This window comes from Neovison vison, chromosome 11 (assembly GCF_020171115.1).
Source record: "Neovison vison isolate M4711 chromosome 11, ASM_NN_V1, whole genome shotgun sequence".
Classification (NCBI taxonomy): domain Eukaryota; kingdom Metazoa; phylum Chordata; class Mammalia; order Carnivora; family Mustelidae; genus Neogale; species Neogale vison.
The window spans coordinates 78,310,161-78,327,626 of record NC_058101.1 but is presented as its reverse complement, the minus strand read 5'-3'; the positions used below and the strand labels follow the sequence as shown (position 1 = coordinate 78,327,626).

General features: G+C 35.9%; 1 long non-coding RNA gene across 2 annotated transcripts in view; it reads right to left on the bottom strand.

Moving 5' to 3' along the window:
- The window catches only part of LOC122919259, a 79,033-nt gene that overhangs the window by 60,813 nt on the left and 754 nt on the right, over nt 1-17,466 (bottom strand). The window contains exons 2-6 of one of the 2 annotated variants that reach the window (XR_006386779.1): nt 16,795-16,910; nt 16,316-16,392; nt 12,974-13,029; nt 11,369-11,454; nt 6,965-7,555 (exon numbers count right to left, since the gene is read on the bottom strand). This is a non-coding gene — a long non-coding RNA (uncharacterized LOC122919259). Of the gene's footprint in view, nt 1-6,964; nt 7,556-11,368; nt 11,455-12,973; nt 13,030-16,315; nt 16,393-16,794; nt 16,911-17,466 lie in introns of those variants that run through there. The other variant, XR_006386780.1, reaches the window with a different exon arrangement.

Here is a 17,466-nt window from a genome sequence, read left to right as displayed (position 1 = left end):
CATATACTCTTTTCCACTGGGCCAAAAAAGTTCAATACTACACCAAAATTTTCAAAAATTCCAAATTAATCAAGTGTGAATTGATAGATGCTAGACAGCAAAATCCCAAATGCTGGCATAAATTTTGCCTTTGAATCAATCTCAACTAAAAAGTAACAAAACTGAAAATAATCTCCATAAAAATCCAATATTTTACAACACAAAAAAATCATTGGTAAGGGGAAAAAAAAAGCAGTCTTCATCATCTATTCGAGTTGAAGTAGGAAACACAAACAAAATGTTGCTCATTCTATTACTCGTGCATTCAATTCTGCAATTTATGTTCTCCCTGTCTTGTGTTCATTTTAAGAAAAGTTACCCCGCTCTTTTATTAAAGTGAGAGGGAAAGGAAAACATTAAAGGGATTGGCCTGGTATAATGCATTTGCAAAGGTGAAACCTTAAAGTGAAATCTAATGGGGCACAGGAAATCAAATGAGCTTAAGGATTTAACTATAACCAGGGAATAAAAGGTTATTCACTTTGCAAAATCAAAGCAGTCTCTGACAAATCTAATTAATGAATAAAATTATTGTTTCTTTTACAATAGACCTTTAAACTATTTCTACTCAGCAGTCTCAAAATGATTTCACTAGGAGCTACTAGAGTTATTGAGCTGAAATGGCAGCTGCTGTTTTTCTTAGTTTCCTTTATTCCATAAAAGGATTAGTAACTTACATTGGGCTTCAAAACACTTCTCCACTAGCAACTCCCCTCGGCTTTGTTTCTCCCCAAAAAGTTTAATCTAATTTAGAGTATTCAAAGGGGGAAAGAATCGGGTTATTTTTATAAAGTAATTAAAAGCATGATGCTTTTTATTCAATTGCTTCTAAATTAGGACTGCCCTTTCAAAAGAAATATTAAGCTGAAACAGGTAAAGTTCACCTTCATAAACACTACAATTAACTGGGGACAGAAGGATCTATATATAAGCCAAGTTCTCCACACCTGTGATTTACCAATATCCACAAGAAAGATTAAGCAGCTCTCAAACTACATTTTAAACTATTCAGTAGATGTCAAAATATTAAATCCCTTACTCTTAAAGATCAATGAAATCTATTTTCATATTTGAATATGTCTTTATCAAAAAAAACATATTCATGCCTTTCTGGTAACAAAATAAGTTAGATATTGGCCCTAGATTTGACCATAGAGAGACTTCAACAAAATATTACTTAGACAAAAGTATACAGTCTGGAATTTTTTAGTGAGTCATTTAGAATGACTACACCTAATTCAAATGAGTAGAGAGAAATGTAAAAAGGTGAAAAATCCTCTGATTCAATTAACTAAAGGCAAGCTCCCTCTGACTTTTTACAACTGAAGATTCTTCTGTGGATACAAGTAGGCTAATTAAATAGGTAGCTTTGTGCTGCTTAATTACTCACATTTCTCCCAGAAAGATATTATATGAAATTTAACAATTATTCTATAGAAACTAAAACACATATTTCTAATATGTGATAAAATTATTAGAAACAAGACATCCACAAGCATATATGAGATAATTACATATATGGTGTACTGTACTGAGCTCAGTGTACATAAATGCAAGAATGATTTAAATATGATTCTTTTAACATTTAGAATTAAAAATATATTCATTAACTGCGTTATCAATCTGTAAAATAGGAAAATCTTTATATAAAAAATAGGTTTGCAGCAAATCAGGTACAACAAATCAGTAAGCTAAATATATATGAAGCATCTTTTTAAAAAACATAGATTAAATACAATCTATAATGGTATAATTTATTTACCAAATTCTAAAAATATAATCTATACAAAGTAATTTTCTTTATGAAAGAACTTTAAAAATAACTAATCAAGGACTTCACAAACTTCTTAAATACATAAATGTAAAGGATTATTACCATTAATGTAATTTATTATTAACTTTGTATAAATGTGAACCACTGTGTTGAAATCATTCTGAAATATATTAAAAATGTCTCTTTCTTATTAAAAGGACTACAAGCAAAAACATTTAACTTTTTCTCCTTGTCTTCATTATGTACATCATCACATGTGTAGCACTTAACTGAATTCATACAGATACCTCTCCCTGCTTTCTGGTGTATCTGGTGTATCAGAAATATATAGTGATACTTCTACCCATATCCTGCCTGTCATCCATCTCTTCTTATCTCTATACAGCTATAAACCAGAAAGAACTAAACCATGGCTCTCAAATCAGGTACTCAGACTAGTGGTATCACCTTACCACTTTTCATATGAAATTTTTTGACTAGAAAGTTTTTGTAAGCACTGAGCACAATGTCCCAAACATATAGGACTTCATTTCACATTTTTAAATAAGTGAGTAAATAAGTATATGAAGTTAGTAACAAATAAATATGTAAGCTTGGAAGATAGGCATTTTGCTAAAATAAAACTAGGAAATTGAGGCAGCAGTAGAAAATCCCTCAGAGCATTAAAACAAGAGTGAGCATTTTGTAATCACAGAGTATGCATTCACAAAGGAAAGCCTTATGCAAGACTTCTGCTTGCATAAGAATGATATTTTTGCAAAGAGCAATGGAGGCAGGCTCTTGGAGCAGTCAAGTTTGATAAAGTTCTTTGTTTTCAGTTTCCATGTGAAACTTACGTGTTCAAATGACAATAACTACATTTTCTTTCTTGCTTTTAATTTATTTTTATTATTGTTTAGCTACTCCTCATGGAAGATAAGGGTTTTGATAATGTAACCCACAAATTCTTCTAAGGTCTTCTGGGAACTCAAGATCTTAAACCACAGTTTTACCTTCAGTGACACATTCTTAAATACTACCTTCCATTACTGCCAAAGCGGGGGGGGGGGGGGGGACCTTCTCTCTATCCAAACAGCCCTTTACACCTTTTCTTTAAAAGCCTTTTTGCCATTAGAATGACAAAGTTATCTTAGTGTTTCTCCCACTAACTTAGTGTTTGGGGCAAATCCCCTAGTGGGAAAACATTCAATTTCATGGCTAATGAGAAATCTACTTTAAAGCAACTCCTGAAGGAAATCTTAAAAAAGAACAGTTAAGGTTGTGTTTGTTTTCTCTTCCTATGGCAAAACAACCATAGTCACTTAATAATAACACACTCTATGTCATCTCTGAATTCTATAACCCTCACAAATTTCGGAGGTACTTAATTTTTTTTTTAAAGATTTTATTTATTTATTTGACAGAGATCACAAGCAGGCAGACAGGAGGCAGAGAGAGGGAGAGGAGGAAGCAGGCTCCCTGCAGAGCAGAGAGCCCAATGCGGGACTCGATCCCAGGACCCTGAGATCATGACCCAAGCTGAAGGCAGCGGCTTAAACCACTGAGCCACCCAGGCGCCCCATGGAGGTACTTAATTTTAAAGATCCTCTTAACCTGTTCAGTTTTTCCTTTTCTCCATAGCACTTTTCACCTTCTGACATGCTAGATGATTTATTTATTTAATACATTGATTTGTTGTTGTCTGTACACACACACACTAAAATGAGGGCAAGAACATTTGTCTATTTTATTCACTAATATATCCCAAACACCTTGACACATGGTAGATGCTGAATATGCATTTCTTTAAGGAATAAGTGAATGAACCAAAACTTCCTGCCATTTTTTATTTCATTTTATTTCATTTTGAAGCATAAAGATGTATTAACTTCTGGGGAAGGCCCTATATTAAATAAATTTGAGTTCATGAACTTGAAATCTAGATTATCATACAGATCTATGCAAGCACAACTGAAATAAATGATTTTTTCCTAGGCTCTAGACAAACACGCAAAATAAGTCCGCTGTACTCACACTGCAATATCTATCCGCATCTTGAACATGTTTATTCATTTATTTATTTTTATTAAACCTAGGCATCTGTAGTGGGAAAGATTGAGATCTCAACTAATATAATAATAAAACATTCTCAGAAAGACATAATCTGTGGGAATATGATAGCTCCAAGCATAATATGTCTTTCATGTGAAAAGATATTCATTCTTAACATAACTATTTGACTCAAAAGCTATCTGAAAGAGTAAACTATTCAAAAACAGGGAGGTTAATTCCTGGGGTCCATTGCATTTCTCCAATCCAAATGGGAGGAGATTTGGGGTTTATTTTCATGATTTCCATTTGTTTTTTCAAATGAATTTAGCTCAATACATTTAACTTAAGTCTTCTTACATTTCTGGAAGCCTATGCCTACCTCGGGACTCCAAATGCTTAAGGGTATTCAGACTTCCAAATGCTAGAGAACCACATCTTATCAAAAAACAATAAAACCTGTTGGAAAGTACTTCAGAAACACTCAAGTTTTGAGAACTTATCTTTTTGACCTTGAAAAAAATCTGAAGAAACTATTTCTGAATTCCTCTACATCTACTTATTTCTTATTAGAATTAATAATATTTCAGTATCAGCTTGAGAGAACCAAATGATCCTAAAACAACTGCCCAGCATTAATGTGAGCATTTGCAAGCAAGCAAATTTATTTGAAAATTGTAAGTTACATATAGGCTAAAAATTGCAAAATAACTGACTGCATTAAAATAAATAAATTATGGTAGGAAAGGGACAAAGCAAGGAGGTAAACAAACATAAAATATCCCCACAACAGAGAAAACACATATACAAAGTAAATACCACTTATTTGTTAGCAGTATGGTAGCAATACTGGGTCAAGTCAGCCCTACACTACTAATTATTGACTTGACCCTCAGCAAGTATCTCAGTCTACTCCATTGTCAATTTCCTCCGTCATATGTAAGGATTTGGGATTAAATAAAATGGTTTTAGGTTAAAAGGGAAAGAGATTGTTTTACAAAGTTCAACATGTAAAACAAAGCAACAGGAAAGTTGCAGGGCACCAGAGTTTGACCTGCTTGCCTCTTTGGCTCTCACCTCCACTCTGCCACATCTTCCAACCCTGCATGTCTCTGAGTAACCTTCATAAATCCTTTGAACACACTTTGTGAAAATTTCCGGAAGGTATGGTGTCAATGGACCACTTTAATGCCTAATGTTCTTATTCTCCATAAGATGGGTATGGGTATTGATCATCAATTTAAAGTTTTTCTGTTTCTCTACAACATGTATAATTTTATAATCATAGTCATGAATATAATGCTTTCAGAGTGGAGATGAGGCATAAAGAATAGCAATTTTCTACTTCTTCTCAAAGATAGATATCACACCTCAAGAAAGTATTGAATTTTTACAATTAACAGTCAAAACACATTTGCTTGTAACTTTTAAAACAGAAGATGTAAAGACAGATTAAAAAATCTCCTCTCACTGGTTTGATATATAATTCTAAGAGGATTTTCAGTTTTAAAATTCTGATGTTAATATTAAATCAACTGGTCAGTGAATATTATCTCTTTCTAATGTACCTTTAATAACATTACAAAAAAAAAACTTTATATCTTTCAGAATAAACTTAAGCTTTAAAATACTTCCCAAGAGCATATTCTTATTTGAGGAAGTTTATCTGATATTTTTATATCAAAAACAAAAAGAAGAGGGGAGTTTAGAATGGAAGTTAGAATTATGAAAAGGTTAAATATGAAATTGTTAACCAACTGAGATATCTCCTATCTACCTGCAATAAAACATAGAATTTAGCTGTGTATACTGCCACCTATAATTCACTGAAATAAAACACATTCTTCTCAGATAAAAAAAGAAAATTTGCAAATGTTGCTGAATACAATACAAATTCAGCAGGGATTCTGTGATCATCAGCAATTTAAGAGAACAGCACCTTATTAAAAAGATGTTCTTAAATGCCATAAGGTTTAATTTTAATCTATTTTATTCATAATTATTTAAGTTAGAATAAACTATAAAATCAACAGCATTTCTATCCTTATATATAAAACTCTTCTTCATATGTAAAATTTCAGAACACAGAAATAGAGGCATTCCTGTTAAATCTTCAATCTATAATCAGATCTCACGCTCCCATGAGTGTCCTTATTTTAAACATAAAAATGCTACATGTCATAAGAAAGTCGGCTAAGTCTAAGCCACCAACTTTAAGAGTAAGAAAAAAAGGAGCATTTGTTTAAATGGGCATTTATTTTAAATTTGTAAATGAATTTTCCTATCCTAGATTAATTCAGGTGTGCCATTAAAAAGAATCATGACAAAGATCAATAGACTTTTTTTTTTTTTTTGAGATTTTATTTGTTTACTTGACTGATCACAAGCAGGCAGAGAGGCAGGCAGAGAGAGAGAGAGAGAGAGAGAAGCCGGCTCCCTGCTGAGCAGAGGGGCTAAGGTGGGGCTTGATCCCAGTACCCTGAGATCATGACCTGAGCCCACGGCAGAGGCTTAACCCACTAAGCCACCCAGGCGCCCCAAAGAGGAATAGATTTTTTAAAATAAACCGTGTGTTCTAGGTTGATATTTACCCTTTTTTTCTTTTGCTTTTCAGAGATAAATCTTGTGTATTTGATTATAGAAAAACAATTAAATAAGAAATGATATACTAGGGACGCCTGGGTGGCTCAGTTGGTTAAGCAGCTGCCTTCGGCTCAGGTCATGATCCCAGCGTCCTGGGATCGAGTCTCACATCGGGCTCCTTGCTTGGCAGGGAGCTTGCTGCTCCTTCTGCCTCTGCCTGCCATTCAGTCTGCCTGTGCTCCCTCTCTCTCCCTCTCTCTCTCTCTGATAAATAAATTTAAAAAAAATCTTAAAAAAAAAAAAAAGAAATGATATAATAAAACATGAAAGAAAAAAAAACATTTTAGACAAATTTTAATTTGAATTTCAGTAAGAAATAACCATAAAACAACCAATATCTTAGTTTTCCGATCAGAAGACATCGTCCAAGCTATCTATGCATGTTAGAAATACTCTCCACTTGGAGGGTGGGGGCCCCTGGGTGGCTCAGTCGAGTAAGCGGTTAAGCATCTGATTCCAGCTCAGGTCATGATTCCGGGGTCCTCAGATGGAGCTCTCTGCTCAGCAGGGAGTCGCTTCCTCCTCTGCCTCTGCCTCCCACTCGCCCAGCTTGGACTTACGTGCCTTGCTCTCACTTCGCGCACGAGCTCTCTCGCTCACTCTCGAATGAATAAAGAAAAAACAAAAACAACAACAACAACAACAAACTTTCCACTCATTAGTTCAGGATTCCCTGAGTAACCTTTTACGAGTTTCAGGGATCTCAACACCAAAAAAATGGGTATTTTTCTAACCCTGGTAATGAAGAAAGGCTAACAATATTAATTCCCCTCCTCCTAATTCCCCTCCTCCCACATCAGTGTCAAAGGAAACTCACATTGCAGTAAAGAGAGGTCCAAAAAGTTCAAGCCTCGATTTCCCCTTCCAGAACCTCCATCTGTTGCCACCATTGGCAGTTTTGGTTAATTGGGGTGGGGATGCCAGGAGCGCCTCAGAGGAGAAGGCTCCTGTTCTCCGTTGGAGGGCCTCACGTAGTGGAAGAGCACAGTTTCTGCTTTCTCTCACGTATTGGTTTCGGAAGTTTTTTTTACTTGCCTTCAGGAGTAAACCCGAAGAGCACAACGTTAAGCCCTGTTGGAAGAAAGGTATCTGAGCTACATAAACCTGCCGCGTTTGAAAGGATTTCAGTCTAAAACCGAAACCAAGCCTCAGAGGTTCGGAGATGGAGAATCTCACGCATGCGCTCTTAGGGAAACCTGGGATACTGATTTGCCGTAAAAGCCCCATTTAAAAAAGAGGGAAACTTATTTCTGGGCCAATGGACATCCGCGAAGAATCTCTCCCTCTTCTCAAGCCAATAAATTTACTGCTTAGATTCTGGCTGGACTCCCCACTCTTTGCACTCCTTGTCCATTGCAGCGTCCTGCGGCCCTCAGGGTCACAAAAGCTCGGTTAAGTTTTGCCTTCAGATTTGTAGTTCTTTTGCTATTCCTGAATAAACTCAATTTCTGGTAATTCGAGTATACCTCTTTTTTCAGTTGACAGATGCTATCATAAATCTAATTATCCCATGGTTTTATATCTTTTAATTAATGCTCAAATCCTGCAGGTAATTCATTTTCATTTATCATGAAATATGAAAAAATAAACCTTTCTTTTCACAACAGACATCAAACTTCTCCTTTTTAAACCAAGCAAACTTCTAATCACCTGATGTGTCATCTGTCCTTTTCCATTGGTACTTCTTAAAAATTTTCCTATACCAAAAACATAGTTTTAACTGCTATGCCTTTTTTCCCCCTAAAGTGTGTACTTTACCTTTACGCTGAAATCTTTCATTCTGGTCAACTAATCCTGACTTTATTAGTCTGTGAAAAACCTCACAGGATTATTCTGAATCTTGCATATGTAAAATTGTTGTCAGACTAATTACAGAATTATTTCCAAACTCCATAACACCTAAACTACAATATGGGTCTGGCAATTATGGAATAAGGAAGCTGGGGATTATGAAAGATATATATATATATATCTGTACACACTATGGCAACTGATAGCCTTTTCTTGAAGTGACATAATTCCATTTAGGGAGATTAAAGAATAGAGAAGCTTAGAAGCAAGACAGTGTCCCCTCTGGCTTGAAATTCAGTATATCACTTAGAGTCTACAAAATTAATCAATATTTTTTTAACTTAATCCTGAAATACTCTTCTAAATTATAGTATCTTCTGATTCTGTCTGAGGCAGCAAATGTCCTCCCATCTCATCTATGTTTATCCTTAACATCTAACATTCTAATCACAGAGGACTCCTTAGTTTGTCATGACCTTATAAAAGGAATAAAACAATTCAGAATATTGGCCATTTTACTTACTCTATTCATTTTTGTATATAAGGTCAACATAGTATATATGAAATAGGGTGAAAATTAGAAAACAAAATCATAATGATACATCACTTTTGAGTAGTAATTGGAGAGAGAAGAAATGTATTTCATTAGTTGTAAGCACTTACATGGTGAACTTTTCATCTTGGGTTTCTTTGCAATAACCAACTTAAAAAGACCTTTCTCAAATACAGATTATTAAAAACATAGATTGTGGAATTGAGCAAAATATCTTAGAAATATCTTTTAAGATGAATAATAGTAGAAATTTAAAAGGTCAATCATTCATTTATTTAATCAGCACATTTTTATGAAGTACCGGTTATGCTGCGAACAAATCCATCAAAAATGTGACCAGTTAGCTGAATGTCTGTTAGGTTTCTTAGACTTAAGTAATACTTCTCTCTCTTATCTGTCCAGCAGAATGAAAATATGTTCTTGTTAAATTAGATACTTAGGTATTCTGAGTAGGAAAGGCTAAAAAATGGTTTGAGAAAATCAGCAATCAGCACTTCATCATTAGATTAACAACAGCCCCAAGGTCCTTAAATATATATGCTAATGAACAAGCAATAATATTACATTTTATCATAATTCTAAGGCTGAACTTTGGCTATTAGCCCAAACCATACCAAAAGCATTACTCAGGTATGTATGCTGAATGAGGATATCACCCTTGTCTGCTGACCTTAAATTTGGTCAGTTCTTGCAGGTGGTGATGGAGAGGAAAAAAATCCAATGAAACAAAATTAAGGCCTTCTGACATGGCAGACTTAAGGAACTGAGTCCAGGGTCAGGATATTGCCCCATAATTGAAAAGATTATTTTGCTGTTTTATGATCCCTACAGAAAGCTTTTTGCTCTCACTGCCTTCACTTCTCCACTGTGCAAACCCCTCTACCCTGCTTCAGATAGTTTTAAATCATAACAAGAGGCTCAGAGTGACTGACTCTTGATTTTAGCTCATGTCATGATCTCAGCGTCCTGTAATCAAAACCCGGGTCAGGCTCTGTGCTCAGCATAGAGTTTGCTTGAGATTCTCTCTCTCCCTCTCCCTCAGCCTCTGCCCACCCCCACCCGTGTGTGCTCTCTCTCTCTCAAAAATCAATCAATCATAACCAAAAATGCCCTTTAATGAAAATCTTTGCTTAACTAATTGGTTTTATTGTAGTCTTTTCTTTATTCATTATGCACTTGGTGGTCATAGTCATATGGTCATACAAAACTATATGTTTTAACAGTTTTTTTTTTCATTCCGTTCAATGAAGTTATTCAAACCTTTTAACGTATGTTCTTTATATTTCAAATTGAGTATGAATCCTTAAAAAAATATATCCATGATTTACATTTTTTCTATTCTTTCAGTATTCCTATGACTGTGCTCCTATCACACTAGCACCCATGCATGTTTTTGCTTCTAAAATTCTAAGAAGCTGCTGAAGAGAATACAATACTAGTAACAGCAATATTGGGCAGGAAAATTACAAGGAGAAGGATGCTGAGGAGAAAGTCAGATACGATTGAGGCTTGAGACTCAGAATTGAGTCTAATTCTAACAAACTCATTCTATCTTAAGTAACTGATATTCACTAATTTGTTTTTAATTTTGAGAATTTTAGTACTCATCAGCATGAATAGAATAGTAGGTATGAAGGCTTTACATTAAAGAACTGGAAGAAAAATAAGTGAGCCTATCAAATAAGTATACTTTAATCCTAAAATTTTGATAAAAACAGAAGAAAAACAAATTTTCACAATGAAAGAGCATGTTCTTAACAAAATGATTTTTAAAATCTGTCTACATGTCAGTATTATATAAATTAAAAACATAGAAAATTTAAACTTATCTGGAAGAAAACAAATAAAAGTTTTAAAATAAAACACGACTATGAGAAAAGGTCATTATTGATTTTTATGTCTTGGTACCTAATTAAAATGTTGGTTTAGTCTTTTTCTTGTATTATTTGCATCCAATTTTCAAAATTATAATTTTCTGTAAAATAGAAACAATGTGAAATTGTTTTTGCACCTCAAAGTAAATAGTTTGTGTTTCATGAAGGAGATAAAATAGTTAGGAATCAGTGCCAATTATTCTCAATAAGCATCCTATTTAAGGACACTTTATTCCAAACATCTTGCTATAATAATATTTAACATTTATTGAGAGTCTACTATGAACCAAGAGTTTTACATTTTAGTTAAGCCTCACAATGATTCAACAAGGTCAATATATATTATCATATTTTAACAGATGTTCAGCATGTTAAATACACTTTCACAGAATTTCAAAGGAATTAAGTAAAGTGTTCAAGTTCAAATATTTTGAGAAGCAGGGATTTGAGCCTAGTTTGACTTGATTCTCAAGTTTATGTTCTTCATAATTGACTGTACCATTGCCTTCCACAGTTGGGTACTTTTAGAAATGAGTAAGATATAGAACCTACCCTGTAGAGTCTACATTGCACATTCTCTGAGTGACTGGATACACTTCTAAAAGAAATATGATATTTTCCCCTGTCAATACTTATTATCAAAATAATAATACATATTTTACTTACAGTAGGTAAAAAAGATTCCATAATCATCTTCATTTGATTATTTCTTTCCGTATTAAAATTATTTTAAAGTTGTTTCCTTTCATTTTCTGCTGGCACAAAATTGTCAAATAAATTTCTTTAACTTTAAAATAGAAAGTTATAACAATCTTTTCTGAGCAACACTGAAGAAATTAGTATAAAATGATATTAGAAATTTTGCTCAAAGAAAGTTTTCCTTTTAAATTAAAGACAAGTTCAGAAACCTATACAAAGTAAACACTAATATTTGAATTATAAAAAAACTGATATACTTCTTGGTTTTTTTCTAGCTTTTAACAAAGTCTAATAAACTAAGACAATACTTCTGGGACCATTGATTAACATTGTATTTTTCAGGACTGGATGAAGCAGAGCTCCCTTCCTTTTGGACATATTTGTTTTATCAATTTCCATTTTCAGTTAAAACCTACAATTCACATGTCAGACACTTCTGCATGAGAAAGAGGTGGGTGCTAGAAACCATTCACTCTTGTAAGAAAACATATTCAAGCTTGGGTTTCCTGACAATACTCCCTCATACATACATACACACACACACACACACACACACACACACACAAAAAATTGCTCCTTAAATTCATTTATGAATTTCTCCATGGCTCAACTCAATTTACTAGCCATTTTGACTAGGATAAAACCAGCACTATTGCCTTTCAAAATCTGGATGAACCTCACCTCTAAATTAGCACTTTTTTTTTTCTTCACCTCTTAAATAAATCTAACTCAAACTAGAAAAACATCATGGTGTAGGAAAGTGAGCCTCAACATGAGCATCAAAAGGCCTGAATGTGAATTTTGTATTCATTCAAAGAGTTACTTAAACTCTGAACATCCTTAGTATCTTTACCTATAATGTTGAAATGATAAACTCATTCTAAATTCTCATTTTGTATACTTATAGATATGGGGAGGGATATGATAGCTCATGTAAGAACACTTGGAAAACATTGGCTGTTGTTAAAACTCATTAGTCAAGGGGCGCCTGGGTGGCTCAGTGGTTAAGCATCTGTCTTTGGCTCAGGTCAGTGTCCCCTAGTTCTTGGTTCTTGGATTGAGCCCTGCATCAGGCTCCCTGCTCTGTGGGAGGACTGCTTCTCTCTCTCCCACTCTCCTGTTTGTGTTCCCCTCTCTCTCTATGTCTCTTTTAGTCAAATAAATAAAATCTTAAAAGTCATTAGTCAATTTCATCTAAAAAGCCTCCAAAAACTGTAATAAAATAAAGCACTTTACAGTGTAGCATTCTAGGCCCATTGAAATAAGACATCATGAAAATCAAGTTTCTGATTTATAAAAAGCTATACGAAGTAGGGTAGCAATCAAACCAAAATAGATAATTTTTTATTAAAGTATCTATTTACTGTTTACTATTATAATTCCAATTATTAATTATTAATGGAATTCTCAAGTTATGTTTGATATTCTTTGCCTGGTATCTGTCTCCAATAACATTTTCAAACTCTTCAGAAAATAATGCTATGGCTTATAACCCTAATCCCAATTTGGGTAATCTCATTTTGTATTTATAAACTCAAGGGGCTTTCCCTGAAGAACACAATTTATACTTACCAGACAAATGCTAGCATTATGCTGACTGTATCATTGTCAAATAAGAAGCAAACACACTGGGGAAGAAAAAAACACAGAATTCTAAACATCTTTTTTTCTTACTTATATAAACTTAATCAGGGCTTGCAATTACTTTTTGAAATTGTTCTGAATCGATCTTAATGTTTCAACCTTCATTTCTACCATTGGGCTCCATCAGTAAAACCCACACATCACTTATATTAGCAAAGCAGCTTGCCTTTTAAATGTGATATCTTGTAGTTCTTATTTACAATCCTAATCACTTCATTGATTTCAGTAAACTTGCAGTAAGAGTGATTATTAATGCTGTCAAAAGCAGACGCTGTGATTCAATTTTTCTCTTTTTCTTTTTTTTATAAACCTGGATAATTAAGATTAAGCCTAATAATGTGGCTCTGGAGGCCTCTGGGTAATTAGAAGTTTCCTGTGGTTGAGTACATAATACAGCAAAGACAGTCTTCACTTAAAATTCTACCCATGCTCTAAAATACTTATATAAGCCAAAAATGGTTAAATAAAAGTGCTAGGAGTAGACACACATCATAACACAAAGGTAACTAAACTTTTTTTTTTCCCAGACTCAAAAAACAAGCACCACATAAAATTTAATCTGATTTTTTTCCTGTAATTTATGACAGCCATAAGATCTATTCTGTCTACTAAGACCAAAATAAAATCAAGGTATATGACCTTTTTACTAACTCAGGTGTGTCTTTAACACACTAAGGAATTAAACAATGTTCTGGAAAAATAGGATAAAACAAATACGAAGAAGGTAAGAGACATTTTGGAGAAAACAGATTTTTCAATATCAAAAGCAATAAAAGGAAAAGGTAAGATGAGATTATGCATTTTGATTTTCAGAGAATGAGGTCATGATGTAATAAAGCTTGTCATTCTAAATTAGATCTATTTATTTGCATTCTGAAAGGTGTGGAACAAAACGTAAGTTTCCAAAGGACTATAAATCACTCAAAGACACAATATGTGAAGGAGCTGCTGGAATATTAGTATGTTCAATGTTCACCCTCTGCCCCATACTCAGAAAAAATATATATATATTTGGAACCCATATCAGACACCACTGCCTAATTTAAAAATATTCCTGGACCTCTTATTGATCAATATCTCTTATAGAAAGGATGAGAGTGTAGCATCTGAACTGAAACAGTATTATTAGAAAATGATATCGTGAGCATTAGGATGTATAATTCATGTTGCTTTCATTTGCTCAGACCATTGTAAAAATCCATAAATCATTTTCTTCTTCATGTATTGCTTAAGTGCAATTTGTCATTTTGCATTAGAGGGCTGCTTCAGCTCATCAGTGCTTTTAATTCACTGTTTAGAGTTTAACAAAACGCTGGCCCTGTCTGATAACTGAAAAGACATTGAAATGTGAAGCTGCACCAATATTAACTAGGTTAAACAAAATGGAGAAGAACATTTCTACTTTGAACATAGTAATGTTTTAATGGAATAGCTAGTATTCCCAATCCCCAAAACATGGATTGGTTTGTTCTCTGTTGACCAGAACATTATAACACAGTATCTAAAGAGTCACCTAAATGCTTATAATAGCATAAGTTATAAATCTTTTCTAGAAACTCTAGTCAACATTCTCTTTCTAAAGTAGATGAACAAAACTAACACAGTGTCTTGCCCCCAAAGCCTTGCCTTCCTACCTCTTAAGCTAGGTTATACTACTACAAATAAACCTGTCTCATGGATACCCATAAGAAATGCAGTAAGGTCCAGGTCCTCTGAGTTTGCTCTCTGTACTCTCCTTGCTGGGAAGATAAATGCCAGGATCATGTAGCTCAATCCTGGCTGGGTCTGGTGTTTGAAAGACTTCTCATTGACAATTTAAAATTTTCTCTTCCATTTCTTAAAAAAAAAAAAAAAAAAAAAAAAAAAAAAGCCTTCTCAAAGCTCTGGGCACACTGCAATAATAAGAGGATTTAGAAACAAATTGCTTTCAAGTCAAGTTAAATCACTGCAAACACTCATTTATCCAAACGCTGGTTAACAAACTTGTTTCCCTCCCGCCTTTTCCAGAAAAGGGTAGAGAAGAAATCAACCCTGTTACCTAGTGTTGAAGTTTGTAACCATGTATTTAAAACAAATTTGTGGGATCCTTAGCGCCCCCCCAGTTTCTGCTGTACTTAGAGGCCAATGCAATACATGAGTGTGCATTATCATTCTCGTACATCAAGCAGGACTTTTATGACAATTGATTTTGATACATCCCTCAAAATAATACCTACTTTCCCCTTCTAGTTTAGGATGCAATTTGTTTTAGCCCATATGGTTGGCTCCCCTGGAGGGGGTGTTGCGGGTGGGGGATAAGGTTGTGTTCGCTAGGTGTTACTGCTCCCTTTGCGGTCCATAATGGGAGGAGGGAGGAGAGTGGGATACAGTATCACAGTATATTCTGCACTTCAAAGAGGTCGTGAACCCCTCTACCGAGGTTCTCATTTTTGTAATCATGGCCTCACTAAATTCCGGGGTTCACCGAAGGAAATGTAAAAGGAAAAGGAATTAAGAGGCCTTTTTAAAAGGCCTTTGTTTTGTGGGTGGCGGGGTGGGGCTGTGTAATGGTTCCAGGGTAAAGAGGCGAGGAAGGCTATTGATGCCAGTATCTGAATCTTGCCCTGAACAAAATACTCTCTCAAATGCCCTTGGATAGAGCTACCTAGAGGGAGGAGGACGGCTGGGCTCGGGTATGTTCCCCCTAGCAGAAGACCCCGTTGTCACCCCCAAGGTCCCGGGAAGCCTCAAAGACCAGAAGTCAGAGAGGCGAGACCTCTAGGGGACCCGGGCCGGCGTCGCCGGCGCGGACACAGGCCTTCGCGACCCAAGAAATCCTGCAGAGCCCCCAACAGGCGAACCCTGCCAAACGAGAAAGCACCAAAGAAAAATTCTCTGACTTGTCCTATGCTGCTTTCGCCGCTAGGAGACGCCTGTAATCCACGTTTGCAGAGAGAATTCCCGGCTCAAACACAACAGCTACCAAAAAAAAAAAAAAAAAAAAAAAAAAATGCAGCTCAAGTGTTACAGTGGATGTAGTGATTATTTACAGGCAAATCTGGCCATCTCTCAACGTTCTCATCTTCACCTCTGGAAGCTCTGTGGCTCTCAGCGAACGCCCCAAGTCGGCTCAAACTTCATCTACATTTTGAAAACACAAACCCTCTTCCTCAAACAATTTCTGGATCTGCATTGTCATTCAGCCACATGTCTCTCACATGCAAACACGCGTGCACTCGCGCGCACACACTAGTGTTTCCAAACGTATAAATGAAAGCATTAGAAAATTACCGTCATTTTAAAAATGCTCCAGAATTCTGATGAGTCAGTTGGAAGAGCTCAAAATATTTCATTTCAATCCTGCAGATCTACAGAAAGGGGGGGGGGGTGGAAAATACAGATGCAATGCCGTTATTAATATTCAGATACACTATAATCTCCTTTTCATTGATCCACAGGTCCTTTTTATAAACTGCCACTCCATTCTCAGCAGTAGACACGATGCTAAAATCATTTTAACTGCAGCGGTTTTCTCTTGGCTATGGCCAGTAGTCAATTTACTGCAGCTGAAAAAAGATTAGCCATTTTTGCTGGCATCTTTTCCTTCTAACCGCTCAAAGGCAGGACCCATCTCCATGAAAGAGCCAAGAGTGGGGGTGTCAGGGCACTAGACACGCACTCACGGGACTCAGAGCCATGCCTCAGTCTGTAATCACGCCTGTGGACACTCGCTCTCCTTAATTCCCTGCAACGAAGAAATGTCGACGTACCTCGGGATTGGGTAAAGGGATCTCCTTTTCTTGCAGGTTGTGGCGGTGTTACTCTCGGGTCATTCATTACCAGGAAGCCGCAGGGGACCATTCTATATTGTGGCATAGGAAAAAGACTGAACAGGGACAGCTTTAGTGAATAACAACCCTCTACAGCCCATTAGTTAATATAAAAAATATGCTTTAAAAATCTTTTTCTTGGAGAATTGACATTCATTCCACTCTCTAGCATTGAAGAGTTCGCGCTGTATTTTAACTTCACAAGAACTGGATGCATGGATGCGCTGCTCTGCCCCCGCGTCACGGCAGTGGGCACTCAGAGCTCCTGAAGCGCATCCTTCGAGATCCGGGTCTGTGGTTTGGCGCTCCTTTGGGGCTTTGCACAGTCTTGTGCACCGGGCCAAGGAGGATGGATGTGAGCACCATTAAGTGTGCAAGCGCATTTTCCGATACCCGGAGCCCCACAGACTAGGGCACTGCATGCGCTCGGCCCCTGCCCACCTACCCATCCTCACCCCGGCCCGTATTCTCAGCCGCTCCGCTGTTCCCATCCAGCGGTCTTGTCTCAAACTGGGCAGCAATCGGTGCCCCGGTTTAGTATGGGGGTGAGGAGGGGGATCTCCAAATGTCAGAAAAAGCAGAAAATAGCCTGAGCGCGCCGCCGCAGCGTAG